This window comes from Pinus tabuliformis, chromosome 8 (assembly GCF_031772625.1).
Source record: "Pinus tabuliformis cultivar Carrire ecotype Pingquan chromosome 8, CPIR1, whole genome shotgun sequence".
Taxonomy (NCBI): Eukaryota; Viridiplantae; Streptophyta; class Pinopsida; order Pinales; family Pinaceae; genus Pinus; species Pinus tabuliformis.
The window spans coordinates 1,372,761,601-1,372,774,533 of NC_142294.1; the positions used below are offsets into that span (position 1 = coordinate 1,372,761,601).

General features: G+C 40.6%; 1 pseudogene; it reads left to right on the forward strand.

The window, feature by feature from the left end:
- Positions 1 to 8,987: 8,987 nt before the first annotated feature.
- On the forward strand, positions 8,988 to 9,782 carry LOC149240617 (uncharacterized; annotated as a pseudogene).
- Positions 9,783 to 12,933: the final 3,151 nt, after the last annotated feature.

The window sequence follows — 12,933 nt, forward strand, 5'->3', positions numbered from 1 at the left end:
GTGGCTGTTAGTCTCTCAGGAAAGGGTGGAATAGCCTTTGGTTCACTTTCCTGTTTGTCTTCCTCGTCCTCTGGGGGAGGAGGTTGGCGATCCGGAAGAGTCTTTCCAGATCGCAGATTGATCTCCTGGATCTCCACAGCATAGGTAGGGCATGATGTTTCCCCAGTGTATACCTGCTGGGCCTGTCTGTTGTTGGGGTTCGGGTTCGGTTGAGCAGGCATTTGAGGTTGCCTTGGAGGAGCAGGAGGTAATGGTTGAGGTTGAACTGGTGGTGGAGGCAAAATGGCGGGAGGAGTGTTGTACTGGGGCCTCCACCCCGACTGAGGTGCATTCCACTGAGGCTGTGGCTGGGCATGTGAGTGATATGAATGAGTAGTGGGTTGAGTATGGTACTGAGGTGGATAAGACCATGGAGGAGGCACAGACCAGGAAGGATGAGCAGGGGGACCCCAGGAAGGCATAGGAGTAGATTGGTTGGGGCTGTAATAAGCTTGGGGTGCCCCTTGCATCCCCTGCTGGTAAGGTCTAGGTCCTTGTGGCCTCCTTTGGTTGAGGAAATAGAAAGGTTCGGTGGGGGCTTCTGTCCCTTGATACATGGCTTTAAGCCTAGGTAAGGTTGGACATTGATTTGTGGGATGGTCCTCCTCACAAACAAAACATACTTCAACCGAATGCAATGGGCATTCGTTCTTAGGGTGTCTCCTTGTACACCTAGGGCAGAAAACAGCCAAGGCCCTCTCAGCTTCTTCCTTCTTCTGCTGGATCTTGAATGTATCCAGTTGCATGGCAATGGTCTGTCTCACCTCACTTTTGAGATCCTCTAATTGATTTGCAAACTCATGTTTGGAGAAAGGAATACCAGCTAAGAGGAGGTTTCCTCTACCTCGTTTCCGGGCTGCCCTAGAGTGGTTTCTAAACACAGTCTTGATGTCCTCATAAGGCAGCTGGTAAATATCTCCTCCAGCTAACATGTGAAGGGTATCTAAGAGGTCTTCAGGGACTCCTCGAAGCAGGACCAACTTGAGGGATTCAGGGTCAAGTGTGCACCTGGCCCGTTTATAGCTAAGTTGGAACCTTTCCTCATAATCCTCTAAGGACTCATCATTTCCCATGGTCATCCGAAAGATTTCTCCCTTGGTTTCCTTGGACCTACAGTAGTCCCGGTATTTAGTGTTGAAAGCTTGCTGCATCTGAGCCCAAGTGGTGATATTGTTCCTAGGTAAGCCCATGAACCAGCGTAATGTTGCATCCTTAAGAGTTGAAGGGAAGAGTTTCAGCTTCTGCTCATCTTCAGTATAGTCATAGGTTCGACAAAGGACAGCAAACTCAAACAGGAAGGTATCAGGATCTTCAATAGTCAGTCCATGGAAGTGAGGTAAAGTGGAGGGGCTAATGTTCTTCATTTTCATGTCTCCATTGGTCTCTCGGATGGGGAAGGCACCTTCTATTCTCTCATCTTCTCCTCTATTGTCAGCCATAGCTTCAGATGGAATGGTCTCTAATTCTTCTTCTGTTATAGGATCTTTGTATATCTCAGGAGGTTCACCTATAGGTTCTTCTGGATCACTGTCACCAAAGAAGAGAGAAGGGTGACTCAGTGATGTGGTGGGGGTGTTGGGTAAGAATTTGCCTGTTTTATCTCGATTCCTAAGAGGCATGAAATGGAAAGAATTTTGATTGCTTTTGTTTTTTTTCTCTGGTACCTGCAAAAACTGAAACAGATTGATCTACAACTAACTATCTTGCTGAAATGAAAATGCAGAATTGAAATGAAAGCAGGAAAGAACTAATCTACTTTGCTCAAAGGAAATTGCAGGAATGGAAATGCTAGTCTACACTTGCAGAATTGAAATGCTAACCTATGCTTGCAAAATTGAAATTGCGGAATTGAAATGTTAATCTATGAAAGCAGGAAATGTCTATGCTACTTATGCAGAATGGAAATGAAATAAACTACTTGGCAGAAGGCGAGAGTAGGAAAATAGAAGAAAAGCAACAATTACTAATACTCTGACGCTTCCCCGTCAACGGCGCCAAAAATATGGTGGGCTCCAGTATTTTAGCAATAATGCTACAACTCCTGGAGCTTCCTTCTCTAATTTTATCAACCCGGTAGTTCGTAACAAACTTGGAAGCGACGGTGCTGTATGCACAAGTACTAGCTCTTGTCACAGCTGTCACTTGGTCAGCTGGCACAAGTCCGCTAGGGCTCAAGCCAACTTCTATATGTTCTCAGAAGAAGCTTTTTAAGTGATGAATGAAAGCTATCTCAAAGGAAATTAACCTACTTTGCAAGAATGAACTGAAAGTCAGCAAAACATGGAAACCCTAGTAAACCCTAATTCTACCAGCTTAATCCTGATGATGCAATGGTGGGAATGCAACTTCTAAAAGTGATGCCATTACTTCTATTGGGATGAGATGCATGTGTTTAAACTACTTTCATCTTAAGAGAACATGTTTTTGTATTTTGCTCAAGTTGTTGGAGTTATTATGACTGTGCTTCTTACTGGGTCTTGACTGTGCAGGGGTAGATCAAGGGGAGGAAGGCTTGGAAAAGGTCAGGAGGACTCTGAGAGGGTTTGAGGGATACCTAACATCATTCCACAGGAGTTCACAAAGTTCAGATGCCTGGCAACCGTGTTTGCAAGCTTCTACAGGATGTTTGCAGGGGATTCTACATGAAGTTCAGAATTTCTACAGGAAGTCTGCTAACTTCTACAGGATGTTCTGCAATAGGATTTTTGGGTGATGGATGGGTGAATGAGCTGTATGGGTGGATAGAGAGGTAGGAGGGGAGCTTGTGATGGCTTATGGACAGAGAGATGAGATGGAGAGGGGGTGTGTAAAGCTGGTTGATCTAGAGGAGGGTAGAGGCAATGGAAGGCCGAAAAGATAAAACAACGTGGATGATAGAAGAGTTGGGAGGCAAATGATCTAACTGGGAGATAAGTAGATGGCTTAGGCATGGCTCAAAAGGATAAAGAAATGATAGAGTGGTGCTGCGCAGTGTAAATGAAACAAATCACCCGTGTCTTGCACAAAACCGAGAATTCACCAACCTATTCTAACTGTTTTTATAAAACCATAGAACAGCAATGTCGTTTTTAAGGGAAAATCGTGCAAGGTGCTGAAACAAAGAGTTATTGCTCAAGATCTAAATGCATGGACACTTCTACAAACGGAAATATTACGTTAAAGCTGGCATGAACATGTAAAACTGTGTTTTTTGGTGGTTGGCACGGTCTGCACTCCCAATCTCTAAACAGAGGTGGGAGTGAGTGTGCAATCAACCTTTTCTTGGAACTCTGATGAATTTTAATCCCCTTACTCTAATTTAAAGTACTGAAAGCACTTTATCCATAAACTAACCTACTTAATCACATCAAGAAATTCAACTCAGCAAACTGTGTTTCCAAATGCATGTAAAGGCAAAGAAATGTAATGCTGAAAGAAAGACAAGTAATGATACAAAGGAAGGAAGCCTTAGGCTCTCAGGTTGGGCCCAACCCTGAGAGCTTAAGCTCCTTTAAGAACTCAGAGCTGCCTCAAATCTTCCTGCTTATTCATTAAGAGATAATAGTCAAAAGTCTGATAACATGCCAAAAATGGCTTACAAAAAGCAAAACAGAGCTATCAGCTCGTAGTCTAGAATGAACAACAAAGTTTCAAAAGTTTCCATCGAAGGCTACAGCCTCAATATTTATACATTATGAGGGCCAAGCTGGCTTCCTAAATTAGTGGGGCTTGGCTGACCAACTAAAAGTAAACTTATGTTCCCTTAGAATCCGTTGGCTGCCTTCTAGCTCGGTGGTGATAGCTGTTGGAGCTCGGAGTTGGGGTGGAGATCACGAGGAAGGCCATTCAAGGCTGTGGACAACCTTCCTACAAAACCGCAATGCCACCTTGGCTGTCTCCTTGCCTTCATCTACGTGGTTTTGCTCCATTTAATGTCAAAAAACCTGAAATAAACATGTATTAGCCACCTAGGAATAGTGACTGCCCTCCTTCCTACAAATAACATGAATATACTAAGAAATGATGCATAAGTGATAAAAAAATGAAGGGTTGAGCAAGGGTAAGTAGGCCAAATGAGCCCAAAATGTTACCAAATTTGGGGCTCATCACTGTGCTAGAAGGGAACCAACCTAAATTGAAGGGAATTTCTACTAAGGTGCATTGGATAGGATTTGTAAGAAGTTGCCCCAAGTCTGCACTCGTCGATTGGATGGCTGGAAATTATTTGTACAAACTGCTGGTGTAATCTTTGAATAATTGCAATTTTTTCTCCAATAAGAAGACATTAAGGAAGAGGTTAGGGAGAGAAAAGTTGTATGCTAACTATTTACATTTCATAACCACAACATTGCTTTTGGACCTGTAATAGCCTAGTCTTTCCTCTTTCCAGTGGGATAGGTATCACGTCAATTGGACCCTGAAATCTAATTCTCATGGAAAGCAGAGTCATCATACAGTCTCGTCATCATTTTCTCTCTTTCGTAAATAATTAATATTTCCTGTATACTCTGCGATAATGGTGAAGTCTTTTTCTTCAAAAAAAAAAATTAATATAATATAACTCATATTATGTGATATGTTATTTTTTATTATTATTAAAAAAAACAAACAAACTTTTAAGCCATATATAATTTCGAAATTTGAAATTTAAATCCAACTTTTAGAGATAACTTACCTTGTATCTCAGACTTTTTTTTTTAATGTATATGAAAAACTTCAAAAGTAATTATTATGAAAATAGTTAAGACTAGTATATCCAAACCAACTCTAATTAATTTGTGAAGACCACTCACAAGAGAAGTATGACAAGGTCTCTTCGCCTTTTATTTATTTATTTTTATTTTTATTACATATTTATTAAAAATAGGATTATGACTAATTTACATGTATGAGGGTTTCACGGTAGAGGCAGATGATACTATAGATATAATTACGTGGAGAATTTATTTATTTCAGAACATGTTTTTCAGAATTTTAATATAATTATTAGACATTTGGTCACCCAATTAATGAGAAATATATATATATATATATATATATATATATATATTCCTTGATTGTGGGGAAACACATTATTGAATTCAGTGTTCTCAGAAATTTGATTTCCACTTACAACATCGAACATGTTGTGGGGTTCGTTGAGAACTCAAGAATTAAATAGAAAGGGGGATAATGAAATTTTGCATGAGTGTGAATAATCCATTTGTGATCAAGGTGTCAAAACACAAAACTTTGAGTAGAATAAAATGAGAATTTTGAGGAGCGATTGTGGATGTTGTATGCAATTTAAAATTTTGAAACTTCAAATTGCTTGCAATGACAACTTTCTTGTTATAGTACAATTCCATATATGAAGATGAGGGAAAGCCTAAGCCAATCAACCAGATATTAGAGGCTTCTTAAAAAAAAGGTGGGGGGGAAGTATATTTTATATGGTACCAAAGTTTAAATATTTTAATATAAAATAGAAAAGGCTACCCATTGGAGTTCAAAAGAACTCACATTTTATATGGTACCAACACTTAAAGATTTTTTGTAAAGCCCATTTATAAAATCCATAAAATTAAAAGTATAACCATTGATGTTACAATAAATATTACGACAAAGTGTTTTGGACCATATTGGAGACAATGATTTAAAAAAAGAAGAAGAAGAAGAAGAACTGATGATTCAATGAAGATATATTCTTGTGAGCCAAGATATCACTAAAATGTGAAATCGAGTTTAAAGGAAAGTTAATGGCAAATAATTGTGAATTGAAAGTTTTGTAAAGGTCTTCATAGCCATTAAAGTGAGGAAATGTAAGGGTCTAAGAAAATGATAACTCAAATTTTATAGAGTTGAACTCAAGTTAATTAGTTAAATTATTAATGTAAATGGAGACAAAAGCTTCAATCATGAAGGAATTCTTTCTCTCCTCTTATGAATGAAAGTTAATGTACTATATGGAGCCAAGACTGTAACTTGAGCTAGGGTTGGAGTTGGCGCTAGGGTTTTGACTCAGGGTACCATGGTGGGATGTGCAGGGGGGAGTGATGCTCCCTCCTACAGTCAGATAGTTTCATAAGGAAGTAAGGAAGCAGGAAAGAAGCATTTCAAAAAACCTCTAGAGAAGGTATCAGAGACAGGAAGCAAGGGAACATTTGGAAGAAACGGACCTCAGGATCGAGAAGGGGATCAGTAGGAAACAAGTGAAGAAAAGGAGAATGGAGGCAGCAATGAAAAACCGACTTCCATAAGGACAACTGGGGTCTAAAAACCCAAATCGAGCATCATTCCCCGGGTCATATTAAGCAATCCGACGATACAAGCACATAGGGATCATATGGCTGAACATGCGATCATATGCAAGTTCATGGGGCTATGGCTGACGAAGAGGGCGTTACACGTCTGGGTAAGGAGCCATTGGAAGCCAAAGGGGGAAATACATCTTCATCTGGGTTCTAAGGGCTTCTTCACAGTGGTATTCACAAGCCTAGAGGACAAAGATAGAGTGTTCGAAGGGGGGCCATATTTCTATGCTGCGGCAGGACTCTACATGCGGCCATGGATGATGAACTTTGTCCTAGAATGGGAAACATTTACATCAGTACCAGTTTGGATCAGAATTTACTCCCTTCCTCTGGATTATTGGCTACCAAAATCTTTGAAAACAATAGGTAACAAGCTAGGGCATTTTCTAAAGATCTCAGAGGCAACTCTGAAAGGAAAATATACCTCTTTCGCCAAAATATGTGTGGAAATGGACTTATCTAGAGCCCTTCCGGAAGCGATAATTTTAGAAGTGTATGATGAAGAATGGGTGCAGACTGTGGACTATGAGCACATCCCTTTTAGGTGCCGCAAATGCCATGAACATGGGCATCTTTTCAGAGACTGCCCAACAGTCAATAGGGAAGGTAGTGGGAAAACTACTGTGGATAGAGATCAAGAGGGTTTCACCAAGGTTGGGGGCAAAGGGAAAGGGGGTAAACGTCCACATAAGAAGATAAATGAGGACAGACATACAAGACACAACAATTTCAAGGTCCTAGAGGAAGAAGAGGGGAACAAGGATACAGTCCAGGACATGGAAAATATAACCAAGGAGCAGAATGAGGAAGCTGTAATGGAGGATATCACAGTAACCAACCAGCAAAAGGACGATCTACCAAGCTGCATGGAAATCAGTAGGGACCATGAGATGACTCCAAGTGAAGCTGGAACGGAGGACCATGAACTACAGGAGATTCTAGACAGGGAAAATCTAGATCTAGAGAAATTTCTGGAACAAGGAAAGAACATAGGAGTGGACTCCCTGCCGAAAGAGGATTATGACAGAGTACAACAGCTCTTTCTATGGAGGTCACAATCGAAGGGAGCTGGAGTCAAAAGAAATCATGAAAGCCAAGAACCGAGTGGGGTCAAAATGATGGAGAATTCACAGGCACAATCTCCAAAGAGCTCAGGCAGGAAAAGAGGAAGAAAAAGACAGAATGAGTTGCTGCATGAATGTGGGAAACTATTGATTAACTCAGGTAAGATGAAAGATCTCACCAGTTATTCCTTTACAAACCTTTCTTAATGAAGCTCACAACCTGGAATATTAGAGGCATAGGAAATAGAAGGAAACAAAGAAATCTCAGTAACAAAATGAAAGAAGAAAAACCAGATATGGTGTTTATTCAGGAGACAAAATGTTCAATGGATAAGATAAGGAAAATTCATAATAAGTGGTTAATCAAGTATGAGTATCTAGAGGTTAAGGCAAACAACTCGGTGGGGGGGATTCTCACACTGTGGGATCCACAGAAATTTGGAATCTTGGATGCTGAAGCATCCAAGAACTATCTTTCCTTGGTTTGTCAGCCTGTAGGTGATAAGGAGGTATACATGATCACAAATGTTTATGGACCCCAAAAGCAAGCAGACAAACTCAAGCTTCTCACCTCACTGGAGGATCTAAGGGCAAGACATCCCAACATGCCCTGGATCGTTGCAGGAGATTTCAATATGATAAGGTCTCTTTCAGAGAAAAAATGAGGCACTAGACAACTAGGAAGAGAATCCATGGCCTTCCAGAACTTCATTATGAATATGGGACTAGTGGAAACTGAAACAATAAATGGAACCTGTTATCACTGACAAAATTCCAATGCCAAATGTCTTACATTTGTTTGATGCTAAAAGTCGGTGCTAGTCTAAGTTTGAGTTTTTGTTTGCCTTAGAGTCTGAGTCTTATGAGTCAACTATGTATTCTCGTTCATCACCGGTCATTCTTATTCATCCCCGGTCTCATTTCCATGTGTCAACTCTGTTCAAAGGTTATTATGTGCTACAAAGCCCTTTAGGTAATTTCGTAGCGCATAAGTCAGTTTTAAAGTGATTTCGTAGCGCATAATTCATATTTTGTACTCACTGCGCTACGAAATTGGGAATTTGTCTTAATCCACAGCCAATCTTACACAGCTGTCATATCCATCAAAATTCATTATCAGTGACTAGCTTATACCCTTTGCCTGTCAATTCGATCGCCTATCCTTATCATTAGGTCATTAGGTGTCGTCGTAAGCTCAGGTTGCAAAACGGGTTCAGACAGATTTGAGAGAGATGTTGCAAGTTTCCAGGTGTGTTACATTTGTGAAGAATGAGAACATGTTGCAAGATTATGTGCGGAAGCAGGGGATGCCAGTTCGATTAAATAAAGGTGTGATAGAATTAGTAACAGATCATGTAGTTTGCCGAGAAGGAGAGCCGATATCACCCGAAGCATCTCGCATACTACATTTAATGTGTGTTCAAATGGCTACATTCCACCTCAACCTTGTATGCCGGTGGAGTCCTGATGAGTTTGAGATTTACAGAGATCATGGTGTGGCAAATCCTTCAGATGGTTCGTAGTGCATGCATTAAGCATCAAATTCTTTTACAAGTTTTTTGGTTCACGGTATTATTTTAATGTAATACCTCAAGTTCCTTACCATGTTATCATGAATCAACCTGAGGAGATGTTTACCGTGAGCAACAGTTCTCTGTCAGAATTTGGTGTTCTGGGTTTTGAATTGGGTTATTCAATGGAAAATCCCAATTCATTGGTCCTGTGGGAAGTTCAATCTGGTAATTTTGCAAATGGCGCCCAAGTCATTTTTGATCAGTTCATAAGCAGTGGGGAATCAAAATGGCTTTGCCAATCTGGACTTGTTGTTTTGCTTCCTCATGGATATGATGGCCAGGGTCCAGAGCATTCTAGTGCAAGATTAGAGCGGCTTCTCCAGATGAGTGATGACAATCCTTTTGTGATTCCTGAGATGGATCCTACATTACGCACCCAAATTCAGCAGTGTAACTGGCAAATTGTAAATGTGACAACTCCTGCCAACTATTTTCATGTTCTTCGTCGCCAGATAAATCGGGATTTCCGTAAACCTTTGATTGTCATGTCTCCAAAGAATCTTCTTCGGCACAAGGACTGCAAATCAAATCTGTCTGAATTTGATGACATGCAAGGTCATCCCGGATTTGACAAGCAGGGAACCCGATTTAAACGTCTCATTAAGGATCAGAATGATCACTCTGACCTAGAGGAGGGCATCAAGCGTCTGATACTTTGTTCTGGAAAGATCTATTATGAGCTGGATGAGGAAAGACAGAGACTTCAAAGGAAAGATGTCGCTATTTGTCGGGTTGAGCAACTATGCCCATTCCCATATGATCTGGTCCAACGGGAGTTGAAGCGATATCCAAATGCGGAGATTGTTTGGTGCCAGGAAGGGCCAGCCTATTGATTCCAGTCAAAGAAAATGGTTTTTGCGGGCAACACACTTGAGTTTATCTCTAGAGACGGGAAGCTTTGATGATTTAGCTCAGAGTAAAAGCCCTCATGATTGGACGTCAGGCTTGTGGAATTGTGTTGAATTGCATGAACCTGGCATAGAAGGAGCAATGGTGACGGCGGATGGTAGTCCATTGGTTACAGTACCACCTCCAGGTGGTGTGGTCAGGATGGGTGTAGCATGTAAAAAGTTCACCTCAAACACTTCTGTAGAGCAACTATTATTCGTCTTGAAATTATATGCATATATGGGGAAGGTGGGTGAGGAAATATCAAGAATTGGAAGTGGAGGTAAAGAAAGAAGCACAGGTGAAAGTATGCAACAAAGGAATGGAAACAAAGAATTGGATAAGACTGGATCATTTGGTAGCTTCGTTGAAATGGTTCCCAGTGATACTGCTGTTAGTCTTTCTGTTGATGATCTTCATCTGAAGTTCCTAGAGTCGGTCCCTGGCCAAATGGAGATCCAAGGCCCACCCTTGGTTCAGTTTTTGGGTAGTGAACTTAACATCAAAGTGACACATAGAATTCTAGGTGGGGCAATGGTAATATCATCTGTATTATGCTGGCGAAGTATTCAAGTTGACTGTATTGAGACCGAATTGGAAACTTCATTGGAATATCTAGAGCCAAGTAGTGGTGTTAAGATTCACCCAGATCAGAAAGGTGCAGATAACCTGCCTCAGATGCGTGCAGTTTTGTGGATTGATGGTCGTAGAGATAACTTGATATCAAATGGACATTCACATCAAAATGTACACATTAATTGTGCTTTTAGAGAGCCCTTAGCAGGAGTTTCTTGCCAATGGAATTTGGGTAGTTTGAAAGGGCTCAATATGTGAACATCGAAAACAGAGTTTCCAAGGAGTTGTGGATTTTCTTGCTGCAGAGCTTTTCAATCCAAATGCGACACTTATTGTGAGAAAAAATGTGCAGTCATGCCTAGCGTTACTTGCTAGTCGAACAGGCAGTGAGGTTTCGGTATACATGGAACAGACGATGATATAGTCGACATGTCACATGGAAAGGCTCTATACAAGGCTCTATACAAGCTATCTACAGAACCGTATGAACCTTTGTGGGTCAATGGAGGTGGTCACTGTAACCTTGAAATTTACCCCAAGTACTTCCAGCATTTGAGGAAATTTATCCAAGAACTGGAAAACTCAGAGAAATTTAAATTGAAACAGATTCAGAATAGTTTTCAACGACCATCGTGTAACAAGTTCTTTAGTGTCTTGTGTATGGCTGGTCTATGCCAACACTGAAACTGAATTGAATTCTTTTTGTTTAAGGAATAACCAAATGCGTTAGGGTTCGGTTTTTGTGTCAACAGAGTTCCAACAAATGGTATATGCTTGCATCCATCTTATCAGTAATTCTTTGCATCGAATCAGAAGAAGAGTGGACGGGCTGCACTATGTGAATGAAAGAGTCATTCAAAGTCGGGTTCTTATTTGAGATCCATTCTCTCTTTTGCTTTAGGAACCAGATAGGGCAATCTCTTCATCCTTTTCAGCGGAACGAAAGGCGTAGGAAAGGGGTTGCACATTTTCCTTTGGTTGAAACACCGAGCAGCGCGCATAACGGTGTTTGATTCGCCAGCAGATTACTCCAATTGTAACAAAATATCGGCTATTCGTGTCTATCCGAGGAGATGGATGGAGGTATACCAAGATCATGGCGTGCAAACATTGATTTATATGCAGTGCGGCCAGATACCATAGAGAGAATCTTGCAATTATTTTATCAGCACCCAGTTACTGAAGAATGGCAACAGCAGCTACCCAATTTTGTGAGGAGCTTGGAGGAAGATCTATTCAACGAAACCTGCTTCACAGGAAGATCTTTGGATTCGAACATTTTGAAGCACATCAAAGACCGACAAACAGGGGCCTATGTTTCAGGGTAACAGAAAAGATGTGTCATTGAAGACAAACATGGAGCATTAAAGGTTCATCACAGCTATCTCAGCCAAACTCCAGATGTCAGAGAACGAAAAGGATTGAAGATCAAGGCTGTTATGGAATTTGAGTCCTATTTGATTTAGAAGTCTAGAAGATCTAGTAGAATTAGAATTTTAATTGTTTTAGGATTCCAGCGCTGTCAATTAGTAGTCAGCTGTAATTATTAGTTAGTTAAAAGTTAGTAGGTGTCATCATAGGTAGTTATCGAGCTCCCCTCATGCTGGAGGAGGAAGCTCGAATCAGGTAGAATAAGCACTCTATATATAGCTAAGACAGTGATGTAATGAGGGTTGGATATTTTATAAAATAGAGGACTGTTTTGGCTTATGTAAAAAAAAGAGTTCAGTAATATAAATGACTGTTTTACTTCTCAGGATTCATAAGGGATTTACTTGTTCAGAATGTGTGATGATATATTTTCTTTAGTGTTCTTTTACAGTTGTACAAATGCATAATCACTCAGAATTCATTGATCATGCTCTGACTTCCTGTATGCCTTTGTAAACTGTGGTTTTATATAAGTGGTTTTCTGAACATCCAAATGCTAAGTGCCCTGATTTCTATGTAAGGCGTCATCATTGCTTGCTGTAGTATGTTTGACTCCATAGGCCCAATGGAAACTTATGTAATGTTTGTCCAGCCTTCATTATTTGTCAATGTTATTCACAAGAGTTAGCCATCTTACTGATAGTCAAAATCAATAATCCTTTGAGAGAGCCCTCTCAGGCTAAGGAGGCTAAGCCTTAGTCAAAAGATTGGTGTGAAATAGTTACTTGAAGTCTTCCTGGGTTGCAGCCTTCCAGGGCTTGATTTTGAGATAACAGAACCTTCACATGGAACAACAAGAGGGGAGGTGCTTCTCAAGTTGCTTCCAAACTTGACAGATTTATAATTTCAAAGGACCTCCTTCTCATAGGCCCTGCCATGACAGCTTCCCTTCTACCCTTTGGAGGATCAGATCACTTGCCGGTACAGCTGGAAGCCACCTTTATGGGCACACCGAAGAATAGACCTTTCCGGTTTGAAAATGCCTAGCTCTCACGCTCTAAATTCACTCGTAACATTGATAAATGGTGGAGAGAGGAGTTGAACATTCAAGACACTAAAATGTTCATGCTCCAACAGAAACTTAAACAT